The sequence below is a fragment of the Ochotona princeps genome, chromosome 12 (assembly GCF_030435755.1).
Source record: "Ochotona princeps isolate mOchPri1 chromosome 12, mOchPri1.hap1, whole genome shotgun sequence".
In the NCBI taxonomy this organism is placed as follows: Eukaryota; Metazoa; Chordata; class Mammalia; order Lagomorpha; family Ochotonidae; genus Ochotona; species Ochotona princeps.
This window is the reverse complement of record NC_080843.1, coordinates 34,382,236-34,399,163: the sequence shown is the minus strand read 5'-3', so window position 1 is coordinate 34,399,163 and position 16,928 is coordinate 34,382,236.

Below are 16,928 nucleotides of genomic sequence, written 5' to 3'. Positions count from 1 at the left end.
ACACTCCTGCTTAATGTCCTTTGAATGTTTTACTTCCTTAACCTGTAAAATTTCTTCCCCAGACACATGCCTATTTATGTCACTTCATTTAGATTATTGTACAAATATTGCTCCTGACAGTAAAGCCAACACTGGTTATTCAATGTGCTTTCCATTGTTATTTTTATTAAGATTTATTTACTTTTATTGGATATACAGAGAGGAGTGTTGGGAGCTGTTGGGAGCACTGCACGAGTGCCCTGCCCTAAGATGGTGGCTGGTTCAAGGCCAGGAGGCAGCAGGAAGACAGGAGGTCACAGGTGAGGCAGATCTGCCTCCTTTCCAGGGCCTGGCTAGTCAGGTAGCACCCAGTGGACCTACAGGAATGGAAGTGATGGGAGTGAGAGCTGAGGCTGCTGTGACAATGAATGTGGCTGTTGTCATCTCTAAGGCTAGCCTGTCTTCGCAATTTTTTGGAGCATGGCGAGTATAACTGTTTTAGCTGCTTCTGTGATTTTTGACTGAAGGAATTGGGAATGCTTTCATTAGAGAAGGATGCTTTTGATTGTTGTCTCATTGTTTATAGAATTATGGAGTCTGTAGTTGTGGGGGGATTCTACATTTGGGATTTCTGTTTTGAAGGTTTTTTCCCCTTGTGGCCTGTTTTCCTGTTAGATGATGGGTGGTTTGTGTAAGTGAAAAATGTGATGAGAATGTGCTACTGGTTGGCGGATGATCGCATGTGCCTTGACCTTGGAGTCCTGGCTGTTGCTCCATAACTACTGTTAAAGAGTGAATAATGGCTTGCTCAGAATTATCTTTTGAGATGCCTGCTTAGCCTTGAAGTGCAGACGGAGTGACCAAATGACTGTACATGCCCCCTGAGTCATGAAGAAAAAACAAAATAGTTGGTTACTTGTGCAGAGGCTTGTGAGGTGTCTGAGTAAATAAAAAGGACAGCCTTTTCTTGGGCTGTGTGCAAGAATGCACCAAGTGTGTGAGAATGTGAGAGAACGCACCAAGTGTCAGTGTCTGTGTCTTTCTTTATCGCCAACTCCACGCACCCTTCCCGAGCTCCGAACTCTCGGCTGGAGCTGGACTCCGGCAGAGAAAGAACTACAGAGGGGAAGATCATATGTGTGCTGCTTTATTCAAGTGGCTGCCAGGAGCTTCTTCGAAGTTTCACACACTGCTGAAGGTTCCTAAAGCTTTGGGCTTTCTTTTACTGCTTCCCTGGGCCACAAACAGGGAGTGGAATAGGAAGTGGGGGCCACCGGATTAGAACCAGCTCTCATGTGGGATCAAGGATGCGTGCAAGGTTAGGACTTTAGCCACGAGCCTACCTCACCAGGCCCTCCTTATCTTTATCTATTTTGTTTCTGTCCTTATTTTGCATAAGCTACAACATTTCAATGACTATGAAAATGTCCAAAGTAATTGTAAAATGAAAGCTAAAAAGCATAACAACTGAAAGAATGGCCAACCTGCATCTTTGATGAAAATGCCAAAAATATTTTAGTTGACTATACTAATTGAAGTATGTATTTTTAAATGGAAGCTTTTAGAAAATCTGGAAATATCACACAGAAGAATTATTGCTAAAATGTCTGGCAAAAAAAAAAATCAAGGCCTTAACTAACTAAATCAACAATAACATGTATTTCATTGTGCGCTAGGAGCAAGGATAAATAGTCCCCACTTCAAGGTTGTTGCTTTTTGTTTTCCTCCCTGACTGTGATTATATCACCTTGACTGGAACTATTATTCAATAGAGAAGTCCTTCAAATGTAATTGCCAAATCAGGGACCTACAGGGAAATGGGGATCACAAGCTCTCATCACTCCAGGTGCTACAAAGCCTTCCCTTCCAGATGCTCCTGGTTTTACTCCCCGGGCACTTTTAAATTAGGAATCTGTCTTAGCTGGCACGGAAAGACGGGAGGTCAAGCTGCATCAGATGATTCACCTAAACCTTTTTTTATTTTTTGAAGAGAAGGTGTTCTAGGAATCTTGTTGCTATCGTAAAGGATTATTTAGTGAAACCAATTGCTGAGTTTCTAAATATCTCAGCAGTTTGTAAAAACTTGTTATCTTGACTTCATCGGACTGGAGTCTAGAAACAGAGAAACTTTAGTCCAGAGAGTCTGAGATCACAACAGCTTTTCAGAAATACTGGTAACTGATGGTTGGGAAAGAATGCAGTGTTGCCGTGGTGTTGCCATACTGACTAGAGCAACCGTGATGCCCTAGGGACAAGCGCGTTGACACACTTAGGTTCCTCTTCTTACAGTGTATTAGTGCTATGTGGTGATAACTGTAGAAGATGGGCATACAAATAGTTCTGTTTGAGTAGTCCATAATGAAAGAAAAGTGCATTTAAAAATATCTGTGCCATTAGTAAGGAAATAATAACATATTACTCTCTCATGTGCCTTTTATGGGTATTGATTTTTATCATTTTTATATTTTAAATTGTATTTATTTACTGTAGAGGAAGGAAAATGAAGGTGAGTAATGAGACAGTAAAAAAGAGAGTTTCCGATCACTGTTACATTCCTCCAGTGTCTGCCGTCCAGGAGCTTGCTGTAAAGAAGCCAGGAGGAAAGAACCGAATCGGCATCCTTTATGTCAGTGGCAACAACACAATTGCTTAAATGAACACGTGCTGCTTTCCAAGATGTGTGTTAGCAGGACATTAGAGTGAAGAATAGCATCTTGGAATTGACATAGGTAATCTATGCAAGAATTGTCTCTTGACAGGAAAGACAGGCACCTCCAGTTATGAAGCAAAAAACTAAAATATATGAAGGAATGCATGAAGTGATCTTATGTCTTCCTAATTCAGAAGGACATAATTATTGACATGTAGAAAAATTGTTCTTAGGTTTTGCAGCCAAACACACACACACACACACACACATTAGCACAACTCAAAGCTGTATATGGTTATAGCTATTCTAAACCCCTCTTTGGATTCTAAATGCCCGATGTCATACTGGCATGTCTTTATGCTAAATCTGTGCTACTAATATCATGCTCTGACATACCCATTTGAAAATAAAGTATTACAGAAGGAAGAAAAAGGAAGAAGAAAATAAAGGAAAATAGAATAATGCTTGAGCTTCTGAATGTTATAGTGATTTTTAAAAAGTGTAAGTATGTAATATTATTCAGAGGAGAAATAGCTGTTTCATTAAACTATAGATAACATAGGATTATGAACTGGGTATGCATGAGTAAGATCCACAGCTCCCTTGTACCACACTATTCTCATCTAAGATGATGAGGGCTGACAGCAGCCTCCAAGTGAAGAAGAAACTGATACCAATGGTTTCATTGAGATCATGATTAACTAACAAAACTACATTAAGCATGGCTTTCAAAATTGTTACTACTCAGATTAAACAAGAATATCTACAAATAAACATAGTAACACATTTGAGAATAAAGACTTCAAAAATTTTTATTTTCTTTAAAAGTTTATTTAATGATTTTATTAATTTATAAATGACAGCTTTTTGAAAAGTTATGAAAAATCCCAAATATTTCAACAACATTGACTTTTTTATTACACTGAATATTTGATGGAATTTGTGTTAGAAATGGCTGAAGGGGAATTGCAATGTTTGTAATGTTGTTTAAAACCTGAAATTGTCCCACAAACATCTTAACCATGTAACAGATGATATTTCTTAATTTTTTAAAAGTTATATTTTATTATGTGAAAGGCAGAGTTACAGAGAGAAAGAGAGAGATTAAGAGAGAGATCAATCTTTCATCTCCTGGTTAACTTCCCAAATGATCTTAATGGCCAGATTTGGACAAGGTCAAAGCAAAGAGTTTAGAGCTTCTTCCCAGTCTTCCGTGATGGCGCACAGGCTGAAGAACTTGTGTCGTCTTTTGTTGCTTTCTTGGGTGCATCAACAGGGAAATGGATCAGAAGTGGAGTAACTCCACACAGAACATCAGTGCTACAAGTAGTACCTTTAATCCGTGCCACAGCACCAACCCCAGTATTTCTTTTTATAATGAAGAAAATAGAGCGTTGATTCCTATCCCAGATGCTCCACTTCCCTTCTAGCTCCCTGCGTGTAGATAGGAAGGCAGTAGAGGAAGATCCAAAACCTTGGGACCCTGCACCTCAGTGGAAGATCCAGAAAAAGCTCTGGTCTTGGCTTTGGATCAGCTCAGCTCCGGCTGTTGTGGCCATTTGGGCAGTGAAGCAGTAGATGGGAGATCTTTCTCCCTGTCTCCTTGTCTCTGTAAATCTGCCTTTCCAATAAATTTAAATAGATCTTACAAAATAAAGGTGACAGAAGACAGTTCTGTAAACAGGCATTGTGCAAAGTTGTTTCCTAAATAATTTACTGTTAAGGAATATTTAATGCACAACTTCTCTAAAACATAACACGGTAAAGAATTTGCGAGTGTCAATAAGATAGCATTTGAAAAATTTGAAATGAATGGGGTCAGATTCCCCTCCCCCTTAGGAGTCAGTGATTTTTTTCTATATTGCAAAAGAGGAAAGATTCAGGAAGCCTGTTTAATCTAGAGGTTATGAGACTTACATCCCAACTTTGAGTAGCTGGGTGAAATAGTCCTGCTCTGACTCTCAGTGCTTCCTGTTAATACAGTCTGGGAGGCAGTGTTACAGTGCAAGTAACTGGATATCTGCCAAGTGAGGGGGGTTAGGGGGAGGGATTTGGATTCAGTTCCAGCTCCTAATTTTGGCCAAACCCATTCTGTCATTTGTGGCCCTTTGCAAGTGACTGAGTAGATGGCGACTTCCTGCCTTACTCCTCTCTCTTTCTCTCTTGCCTCTGTTTGTCTTCAGGTTCTCAAATATTTACACACATTTAAAAAATGTTTTATGTTCTTTAGACATTGAACTATGATACTATAGACAAATTTCTATAATATGAATTATGAAACTCATCTCATTTTATGAGTTAATACAAGCCCACATAAGATATTTTTAAAATGTCAGCTCAAGTACATAATTATATAATGTCACAAATAAAAATGATTTTCTATTCATATCTAGTAATAATAAATTATTTATTTTCAAAATTGCAGACTTTTCAAGAGCAATCCTAAATTATTCTCCTATCACTTAATTAAATCAGTACATTTTGCAATAGGTTGTAATAATATTCAGTCATTTGGATTAAAATGCTGATTGACTACTTGTACAAAGGAAATATTCTTAAAGTGCTGTCTTAACTTTGTTATAGTTATGTTTTTCTAAGAAATTCTTAGAAAGTACTTTTGCTGTTATAACTTTTAAATCTGATTTTCAAAAAAACTACGGGCTCATTTTAATTGTGAAAAAGACATTCATCTTTTGGATGTCAAGGATTATTAATAGTCAACTTGAAACATTAAATTATAAATTAATGCCATCATTAATCAATATTGAATCAGCTGCAAAAAAACAATTTTATTATGAATTTCTCTTACTCAGCTTCAGGTTCTATTTAAAGTAGTTAAGTATCCAAGAAATGTATATTTTGAGTCAATCATGTCATATGGTTAGTTATGTAAGTCACTGTTGATTGTGGAGTTCAACTTCCAAATTATATTCCTCAAGAAATCCACTCCCAAACACACATATGTAACCTAATTGCTAAAATAAGATATGGTATATGTTACCGAGGCTAATCTGGATATAAATCTCTCTTCCCTTTACTCACAGAGGAAGATCTGAAATTTCTGTTTGAATTCGTTCACATGCAAATGACTTGTTTGCCAATGAGTATAAGTAATGTAATAACTCTCTCCTCTGAGTGAGAAGCATTTAATCTTTCTTACCTGATTCTCTATATTCAGCCAATATAAGTGTATGTTTGTAAACAAGGGAGTGTAAAATGCTTATAAAACTTTGAGAAGACTAAGCATACTTATAACCAAGGAATATATTTCAATCATTCCTATGGTACTTTTTTTTTCACAACATAGCTAGCCTATCCAAAGAATCATATATCAATATTATCTTACGAAATAGTAAATTGATATATTTATCTAAGCTAGTTTATTAGAATCAGTTATCAAAAATAAATTTCATTTAATTATTTGTTATTGTATTTGTACAGTTCCTTAAGTTTGAGATATATTTTGTTCGGGCTGATCCCTGCAAATATTCACATTATTATCGGAGGGGTACTAAAGGAGTACCTTGTCCCACAGAGACATACATAAACACCCAGATGTAGGTGAGTTAGTCTATCACTCAATATTTTGATTCATGCAAATTTACTATTGATAGTTCATGCAGTGATGAAGTCTGCCGCCATCCCGCAGCGACACTAAATAACGAGGCACACCTTGAGGGTCTGGAAAAAGCCGGAACCACAACCGGACCCCTCACTGCCAAAAACGGCTGTGTTTATCTCTTTCTGTCGGCTGCCTTTGTCCCCGTTGGTCTTAGTTTACCTCCCTGCTTCTCCAGCCCTCTCTCTGCCACCCTTCTTCCCCTTCCTCTCCTCGTAGGTCTGCATTGATTCTGTACTGCTTTTGTTCCCCTCTCTGCTGCTTTTCCCCATTCCTGCTTTTGTACCCCTCTTTGCCGCTTTTCCAACCGAAGATCTTAGCCCCTCTTCGCCTCTCTGCTGCCCCGTTCTTCCCGGTCCATCCGTTGTTCTTCTCCCCATCTTTCTCCTCGGCATCCCCCTGCTTAGCTTTTACCGGCTGCTTTTATACTGTTTTCCACCAATCACTTCTTCCTGTGGGTCCTCTTGGCGATACGTGATAGGCCAGTAGCAATGACATAATCACAGCGAGGGCATCAGCCTATCCCTGTGACTTCCTGTTTACCTGCTGGTGAGACCAATCCCGCCTCCTGGCCCTGGGCCAGCCGCCATTCTGCCACAGCCTTTCCTATTCTGGCTTTCCTATTCTGGGGAGCAGCTTCAGCACCCCCCCCACAGAAGTCTAAATGGTAAATACCCAGGGGTATAAATTTCAGAGGAATAAAGATTTCATTCATCAGCGATCTATGATTCATAGTCTTTAGCTCCTCAAAGTGAGAAAAATGTTTCAGATACAGACATTTCAAGAAATCTCTGAAACAATTCTGTCAATCCTGGGAGATTTTTCCTCCCACCAGTCACACCTGGGCTTCAGTAACAGCATCATGATCTGCGATTTAATTCTTCTCATCTTTGTGTAAAGGGAAGTAAGTGATCTAACTCAGTAAGATATGCAAATATACAAGATAATCTATTCATAAATCCATTTAAAACTCAGTGAAACCACAGTATTTATTAAAATAGGATATCTATATAATGTCCCAGGAACTCTGCTTAGGCAACAATTTTAAAATGCAGTGGCAAACCATTATTCAATATCTCTGTCATAACACAAGAAATTTCATTTGATACTTAGTTGTTTTTCAAGAAGCTTACAATTATTAATTTATTGCAAATATTTTATGCATATATACATTATGATTACAGTGTTGGATAAAGGGAGACACCAGTAATAGCAAGCATAAATACACAAAAATAAGTATATTGCTTTCATTGATAATACTTGCTGTCTATCTAATAATATAATAATTATTCCTTCATAACATGATGTTCAAATACTTTGTAGCTGGAAATAGATTATTCCATTTAGCTTGCAAATCTCTAGGTCAACAGAGAGATGGTTTGTCTAAGAGAGTTTTACTCAATTTTACAAGTCAGTAACAGAATTGGCTACAGACTGTGCTAATTGTGGCTGGACTTGTTTGCACTTCTGTGCGTTTGATCAGGATGAAAACACTGATTCAGCTCTACTCCAACAATGCTATTCTCCAGCACACTAGCTTCAGGCTGTTCACTGGCGATCTTCAGTAGTGCAAGAAACAGAACAGAAGTTGACAGGGTATTTATCACAGGAATAGACTCAGGCCTGATGTGCTGTCATTTCCTCCACTCTCCCCTGACTAGAGTATGTCACAAGGCCAGCCTTTGTGACATGTAAGGGAAATGCAGCCAAGCCTTACATGTAAGGGTAGGGAAGAAGATCTGATGTCTTGGGAAGATCCTCCCAGTGACATTGAAAAGGATTTGAATAAAAGTGATGATTGTAAATAGACATTGTTTCTTAGAGTATTAAATCTAACCAAATAAAAATGATAATTATGGGCCCAGTGCAGTGGCCTGGCGGCTAAAGTCCTCGTTTTGAAAGTGCCAGGATCCCATATGGGCACCGGTTCTAATCTCAGCCACCTCACTTCCCATCCAGCTCCCCGCTTGTGGCCCGGGAAAGCAGTCCAGGAGAGCTCAAAGCCTTGGAATCCTGCACCTGCGTGGGAGACCTGGAAGAAGTTCCTGACTCCTGGCTTTGGATAGCTTTAGCACCGGCCGTTGACGTCACTTGGGGTCATGAATCTTCAGATAAAAGATTTGCCTCTCTCACCCTCCTTCTCTCTGTATAACTGACTTTGCAATAGAAATAAAATAAGTCTTTAAAAGCTGATATTTATGAATTATTGGCAAACAAATCCACATTTTTAGACATAATTATTTTTTGAAAATCTAAGACAATATTATAGCCCTGGAATTTGAAAGAATTGAAATTAATGTTCAATTTGTATGAGCTGTTTCTAGATATGGTATATACATATAGTTATACATATCTATATACAATTATAATTTGCATATATATACAATCGCTATATGTATATGTACATATAGAAGAATTAGAAGTATAACTTGCAGCTTGCTTTCACTTTCCAAAACTTCTGCATCAAATTTCACTATTCACTTTCCTTCCAATGGACTAAAGCATTTCTCTCACTCCTTGGCTTATAAGTTACACACAAAACCCACATACAACAAGATTTATCAGCATATCAACATATCCTCCTCATCTAAATTTATATCAGCTTTTATATTCTCCATGACAAAAACCATGTATTTACAATCTATCAGATATGTTTGTAATTCTCAAAGTATATCAATGGACGTCAGTTTGATTTCACATACAATCTTTTGCTTGTGTATTGTTGCTAATGAAACAATGGTATCCTTAATGGAAAGTATGACACTCACCAATTTTGTATCATTAAAATAACAAAAAATAATAATAAAAAAACTTTGAAAGTCTAGAGAGACCAAAGCAATTTAAAGATAGAAAGATTTAGTCAGTTTCGTGTTGCAGCATGTTCAACTGCTGCATGTGGCGCCAGCATCTGACGTAGGACTCCTGGATACTCTGCGTGCCCAGCTCCCTATGAGCATCCCTGAGGAACCAGGGCAAGAGGGCCTAAATCCTCTGACACCAATTCAGGTGCTCTGAGTGGCATTCCTGGCTTGTGGCTTTGCCGTGGTTGGTGGCGTGAACCAGCAGACAGATCTCTTTTTTGTTTGTGTCTCATTCTGTGCCACTCCTTCTTTCAAATAAAAGCAAATGTTTCTACAAGTAAAATAAGTGAAAGTAATGAATCAACATAATTTTAAAAGCTAAAATGTTGATGTCTTAAAAATAAATATGTCAGGAGAATGGGGGGAGTAGCTAAAACAGGGGGTATCAGCGACAAAAGGGAGATTTCATCAGAAACAAAGCAGACATTCACCTGGTCTTTAAAATACAGACTTACATGTATACCTGGAATTCCAGAAAAATGAATAAGTTGATAAATAAGGCAGCCGGTTCTGCTGGAGTGAAGGAAATCTCATTAACATCTCTGTATAGCACAGGAGGAAGATGCCATTGAGAGGAGCTAGAAATTTCCTCATATTCCACATTATAACTCTTGATTTGTAAAGCATGTACTAGAGCTTGAGATCTACACTCTAAACTTAAGAGCAGCTTTTTTTTACATTGACTCTCACATTCCAACAGGAGTAAATCCTATTAATTTATTTTACTAATATATAATGGTATATTTATAATTTATTCCCTTACGTCTTGGTTTTCCTAACTTTTTTTTCTTTTTGCAAATTTGATTATACGTGTCAGGAAAGAAAGCACAAACCAGAGGTCGACAGGGTACAAACTGAAAACCAGAACACATTTGTTAAAGAATTCAGAGAGGTGGCCAACTGCCAGTGTGCCTGTACAGTTGGCGCATGGCAGAGGCCAGAATCTAGTAAAGGGATAAATTTATGTAGTATGAGCTAGGTAAGGACATGAGAAGAGGGCAGAATGGAGACAGCTCCTCAAGGGCTTTTCAAACTCCTATGAGCTTTCCTTTCGGTGGGAAAAGCTTTCCTTTTGGAATGGAATGTCTAAGGTGGATGGGTGGGGACAATGAAAGGCATACGGTTGTTTCTGTTTTCAGTCCCGAGTAGCACTGGAACCAATGGGTGTTGCAGTCCAGTCTGGTTCGGCCCTTACATCAACCAGTGGGAGCTGCAGCCTAGTTGGGGCGACCCACAATAACCCCCACCAGGCCCGCCCCCTACCCTGGTTTGCCAGTATGTGTAGCAGAAGACCAGTCTGTCCCCCATCCCATTTGGCTCTTGTACTTGTCAATGGGTATTAAAGCTTAGTTCTATCTAACCAACTCAACCATCCAGCCCTCACGGGTGTTGTTGAGTGCCTCTCTATCTAGCCATCCCAGCTCCCGTCCTAGTTTTCATGCCCTCCCACAGGAATAGTGACCCAAGAAGGGGGAACCCACTTTTTCCCTCCCAGGTCTCTCTGTCCCGGTTTATGCACTCTTTATGTGGTTCTGTGATTTGACTTGACAGAATCAGTCCCCAGCGCCAGCCTCTGTGGCTATGCCCATACATCCCTCACCCAGCAATTGAAACCACCAGCTGATCGGGGTGATGGACTGTGCCGGGCCCTGTGCTTGCTAGAACATACAAGAAACTAGTCTGGGAATATCTCAGAGTTTCTTTGGAGATCTCCCCAATCAAACTGCTGGACTCAGAACTCTAATTAAGAAAAGACAGAAGACAGAGCAGATCAATCATTCATCTCAGCTATATGTTGGCAGCGAAATATGGGGCAAACGGAGACCATATCAATCAGTGGACGACCTCATCCAGCGAAACTGGCAGCAGTTCATAACCGGAGAACTATTAACACCACTCGAGCACATATCTCAGAGCATGCCCCACATCCAGGACTTGGGGTGGGCGGGAAACTGGGTGGGGCTTCTCCCTCAATATCCCCCTTTACCTCAGATACATGATGGAAACAATATGGACATAATGGTATTACCCACTTCGCTATCCCCCTGAACCTTTTTTTTTTCTTTTTCTTTCTTTAACTGTAATTAACTATGTAAAGATTGTCAACAACAATACAATAAAATAGATAAAAAAAAAAAAGGCATACAGTTTGAGCTGGTTTGGAAGGTAGGGGCGGGACATTAGGTCTGCTTTCAGGCTGGAAATTACTTTCATTTTGACCAAATGGTTAACATCTATGGCAAGTCTTTATATTTGGAACTGAGATGAGTCTTTTGATCCTGAGGCTTCCAGTAGATTTCCTGCTTTGACAAAAGTTAAAGCTCTCAATTGGAAGAGATAATCACTATATGAGTTAACTTCTATGGTGTCAAAGTTACTTAAATAAAGCCCTTGTTTTTTTTATGTTTCAGGTTCAATGAAACATTGATTCCCAAGTGAAGGTATTTCCAGTGTTTTATATTGCATGGCTTGTCCTTCAGGTTTTGTTGTTTGTATGCTGATAGGGTTGTCAAAATACTTACTGCCTTCTCTTCCCTTGGCATCTGAACAGGCCTCCATCAAAGCTCGTATAGGGGCTGGCTTCCTCTGCTTCCCCTTCCAACCCATGCACTACTACTCTTTTCACCATTCTTCCCCCTTTAACACTAAGGATTAAAGCCTCCATTAGGGGAGATGCCACCATCAGTACTGGAGTCCAGAAATTTATCCACAGGAAGTGTCTATTGTGAGTGGAGCACTGACATCAGAAATAAAGGACTTTGTGATTGTCATGAGAGGGGCACACACATGTCTATATTCCAGCTATAAAACCATGAAAAAGAAAACAAGCCTATACGCCTTCCTCTATTCAGTAAATAGAGATCTTGCCCTGCTTTAGCTGGTAGCCTTTATGATCATAACAATTTCTTTAAAGGGGAATTAATAAAGATACCATAAACTTTAAAAAAAATGCTTATATTTTGGGGAAGGAAGATATACAGAGAGAAGGAGAGACAGAAAGATCTTCTGTTCATTGGTTCACTCCCCAAACAGCCACAATGGCTGGAACTGAGCCAATCCAAAGCCAGGAGCCAGGAGCCTCTTCCAGGTCTCCCATGTGGGTGCGGGTCCCAAGGCTTTGGGCCATCTTCGACTGTTTTCCCAGGCCACAGGCAAGGAGCTAGATGGGAAGTGGAGAAGCTGGCATACAAATCGGCAACCATGTGGGATCCCGGTGCGTGCAAGGTGAGGACTTACCAATAGGCTACTGCGCAGGGCCATGTAAACTTTAATACAAAAAAGGAGGTTAACACAATCAGGAAGATAATAAATTTGGGTCCAGGGCAATTAAGACAAGTTATCTAGTGTCAGAAGTCTATGACTAGCCTTCAGAATATGATCTTGAGGAATGTAATCTGGTTCCAGCAGGAAGGCCACATTTGAATGCTGACTAGGCTGGTTATCTACAGCAAGGGCTTGAGGATAATTCAGCCCTTCTCAATGTGGGGTTGAGGTTATGCATGTAACTAGGATCTTTAGGATTAAAGTTCGTAAGAAAAGTATGGGCAAGTGTAGCAGAACGAATAAAAAAAAATCTACTTCTGACCCCTGAACTGTAGTAAGATAGGTGGTCAGTTCTGTGTCATGAGCTAGGAAGTCACTGCCCCAGCACCACCTAGGTGCTCCCTCCTGCCCACCTGTGAGCTCACCTATGATCACCTTGAACCTCAGAAGGGGCAGTACTGCACTGTTGGGTAGACACTCTGCTCACAGATCCCTATAAAGGCTCATGATAGTGAGGGGCTCACTCTCTTGGTCATGTGCCTCTGTCACTCTGGCACTCTCAACTCTTGGCCTTCCCAGTACCTGCTTGCTCTCTGGCTTCTCAAGGACAGACTGAGGACAGGAATCCCCTGAACATGGACCCTGTATGTCTGTATTCCTCATCCTTTGTTCATTGCTGGGGTGGGACAGTAAAGATATTAATGTTAAGATGTTTTTATTTCTAATTTGTGTTCTATCAAGAGTTCCAGGAGAGGTGAGGCCCTAGTAGTAATGGAGTGTGGGCAGAGAAGCCAGGGAAAGGTGAATGCCCACAGCTTTGTAAGTGTGCCCAGGTAGTTCATTATATATCTCTTTGGATAACTTCTACTGATGGGAAAGCTGGGACATAGCTTTTCAGCTTAACGGTTGGACTTTGGGGTAATAACGATTTGTTCCTCTTGGGGTTTCGATTAATTTGATTGCTATATGGATTTGTGATTTGCTATTTCTAGTGGATCATTTTATCACCAAGCGTGGTTAATAAAGACTCCTAAGTACACCATAGCCTTGTCTGGTGTGATCTCGCTCGCATAAAATAGAACTGTAATAGAACTCTGCATGCCAAGGGCTTCAAAATTCTATACTCCCACAAACTGGAAATTTAAAAGATAACCTCAAGTGAGGAGAGGCAGAAAATACAGAGATGCCTTTATGTCCAGGCCTTTTATTTCACCATCAGCATGCAATACTTTGGAGTTCCTTGTGGAGCACTGGGATTTTTTTCACACTCAGAATTGGAAGTTTTTTTTTTTCTTCACCATAGCATGACCAAGAGATGAGCTGGAGCAAAGATTTGGACCCATGTGGAAATTATTAACCACAATATTGTCCTCCAACTAGACCTCTTATGTTTGCAGAAAAATGATCTGAAATTCCTTTCCTAACTTTTTTGTATGCTGGTTTGTTTCTGCAAGCCTTAGTCTGTTGAAACTAGTGTCTTCAGCAGAAATTTTCTTCAGGGACCGGCACGATGGCTCAATAATCTAATCCTCTACCCTGTGGTACCAGCATCTATCATGGCCACCTGGCTCCTGTCTTGGCTGCTCCACTTCCAAACCAGCTCTCTGCTTGCACCTTGGTAGGGAAGTGGAGGATGGCCTAAATCTTTGGAATCTTGTACCTACATGGGAGACCTGCAAGACACTATTGCCTTCCCCTTTGGAGCAGCTCAGCTCTGGCTCTTGCAGCCATTTGAGGATTGAGTCAGTGGGTGGAAAAAGCTTCTCTTTCTGTCTCTTTTTCTCTGTAAATCTGCGTTTCAAACAAAAATAAATAAATCTTAAAAATAAAGACTTCTTTAAGACTCTTGCTTCCCCGCTCACTGTATCCACAGCAAAGCCTTCTTCATAGTTTACATAGTTTTCCCTCTCTGCTGCTCTTGCTCCTTCCTGCCCCTAATAAGAAGCACTATCAATTAGAAGCAGGAAATCTGACCATTAACTTTCATTTTTACCCTCCCAGGAGGCTCTTGGAGATTTCAGGCTCCACTCATGTCCTTGTAACCCCTTCCCTTCAGGATCTTAGAAAAAAAAAATGGCTGGGAATACCATCATCCTCTCCTGACAGATACATTGAGATCTTAGAGAGTTTGTCCCAGGTCTATGAATTCACCTGGAAAGATATAATGTTATGCTGAAAACAGACCATAAAAGACTGCTCTCCAAGCTGAAAAATATCTTTGAGGTGATCTTTATACGACATTAAGATGCTCACTTGATTAGGCAAGAAACAGATCTAACTTACAGAAATAAAAAATGTTCCTTTCGGAAGCACCTTATTCCAAATGCACATCAGAAGACTTTGTAGATAAGTTGCAAATGTTTAATTGCGTGTGTGCTCATGTCCTACAGGAATTGAGCAGGACCAGGATCTGGACACTAAACTATTCCAACCTATCCATGATGGAAGAAGATTTGGGAAAAAATGCTTCTGCTTTCCTTGAAAGATTAAAGGACTCATTGACCAAGCATAATTTCCTATCCCCAATTTCATAAAAGGGCAAGGAATCTTAAATAATATGCTCATTATCCAATAATCTTTAGGTACAAAGCTTTTGAAACAGTGCATTTGATCTAGAATACATTGGGAACCTGTTACTCATATCCTCTTGTGTTTTACAATTGGGATTAAAAGGAGACCCAGCAATGAGAAAGAAGGAACTTGGATAAAAGATTAAAGGTTTGTGAGTGACCTTATGGCAATACAAAATGAGAATTCTGTGAAGTCTCTGAAGTTCTTTAGCTAATATCAGCAGGGTACTTAAAAATGGCTGCATATGGATCACCTGAAAAAAAAAAAAATCTTCCTGGCTTTGTCCGATCTGCAATGACTCATTGTGTGGTCGATGGTTTGCAGAGACTGCGGCCTCTGGATTCAGACACACCTCTTTGGATGACCCAACTGAAAGAACCTGGGACTTGCCCTAACGGTGCACGCAAAAGCCTAGGACAGTCTTAATCCTTGAAAAGAAAAGGAGTTGAATACTTCCAGAACACTGGGACTGTATTTTATGTTATTTTCTCAAATATAAGTCTTCTCACTATTAAGTCCATCAGAAGCATCTCTGCAAAGCCTTTTGTTAGATATTCACTTAGCCTCTTAACTGTGATAACTTCTTTTGTTCACATACCTTCCTTGCTATATTGAGGAGTATAATAATTCTTCTATGGGGAGACCTCTAAATGGGAATGGGGATTATTGCCTTCATGGCTCCAGGATAATCCTCATGCCTTTTCACTAACTGAGACACATTTCAACCCAAAGGTTTGGGCAATTCAGGAAGACACTAATTGAATGATAATTAATCAGTCAATGTAGATTTGTCTCAAGTATTCATCCACTTTTGCCATCAAAACCAGTAGACCTTAAACTCACATATCTAACACGCTTTAAAAGCTATAATACACAATTTCATCTTATTGATGTTTTTAAGCCACACCATAGTAATTACCCAAGTAATGAGGGAAACAAGGAAAATGTAGCTTAATTGAAGTAAACCAAGTGAACAACTTTGTGTTGTAAGCTGCTGAATAAACTAGTCAAACCAAAAACACATTTGGTTTCCTTATGCACCCATTTTAAATGGATATAGTTTGCAAAAGTTCTAATCTTGTAGAGTTCAAATAACATGGCATTTGGAATTATGCTAGTTTTAAATCCCAGCTGTTTCTTTTAATATGTTAGTTTTATCATCATAGGCAGATTACTTGACGTTGCAAGCCTCAGTCTCTCAACTTCCTGCTGGTTCAATTGAGAGAACTTAAAGTTCAGACATGACCCCCAAGCTTAGTAGCGATCAAAGATAAACATTTTATTGATCCTGATTATGACCGTGTAATTCTCTATGCTCATGACACTATTTGGAAATAAAGGCACTTCCCCACTGCAAATGAATACCCTAGTAAATATCATCTGGAAAGAGATCAATTATTGTCTGAAATGTTCCTCCCCCAGGAAGTGACAATTATTCACTATAAAGGACAACAGATGGGGATGATAAGACAGCTGAAGGAAACCGATTGGCAGATTCTGTGGCCATAATAGCAGCAATAGAGCTTTCTTCTCAGGTTGTAGAGACATCTTTGGCTTGGAAAAACCCTACACAAGGGATCAAGCCACAATCCTAATGTGAAGAGACCCAATGGACACTTTCTAAGGATTATGGACTCCACTTCATCAACTGGCTTCTGCCTAAAAGAGGAAGAAGCTATTTTCCTTTCTCCTGCCCAAGAAAGGCACTTGAAATCGCCATCATGTTTACTATGGGGAAGAAATGAATCTTTGCAGCTGACTGATAGGGTATTTTTAGGAAAGGACCCCCTCAGGACTGGTTTGGGCACCTGTGGACTTTGCTTGAACAGCAACTCATTGAATCAAAAGGTCCATTTCCTAAGATAACACAGAAAAATAAGATGTCCTAAGGAATATTGCCAAGCAGGCTTTGCTTAATGCCTGCAATAGGAAATATCAGTGCCTGTTGGTATGAGTAGATGCTTTCATTGCTTTTGTGGAAGCT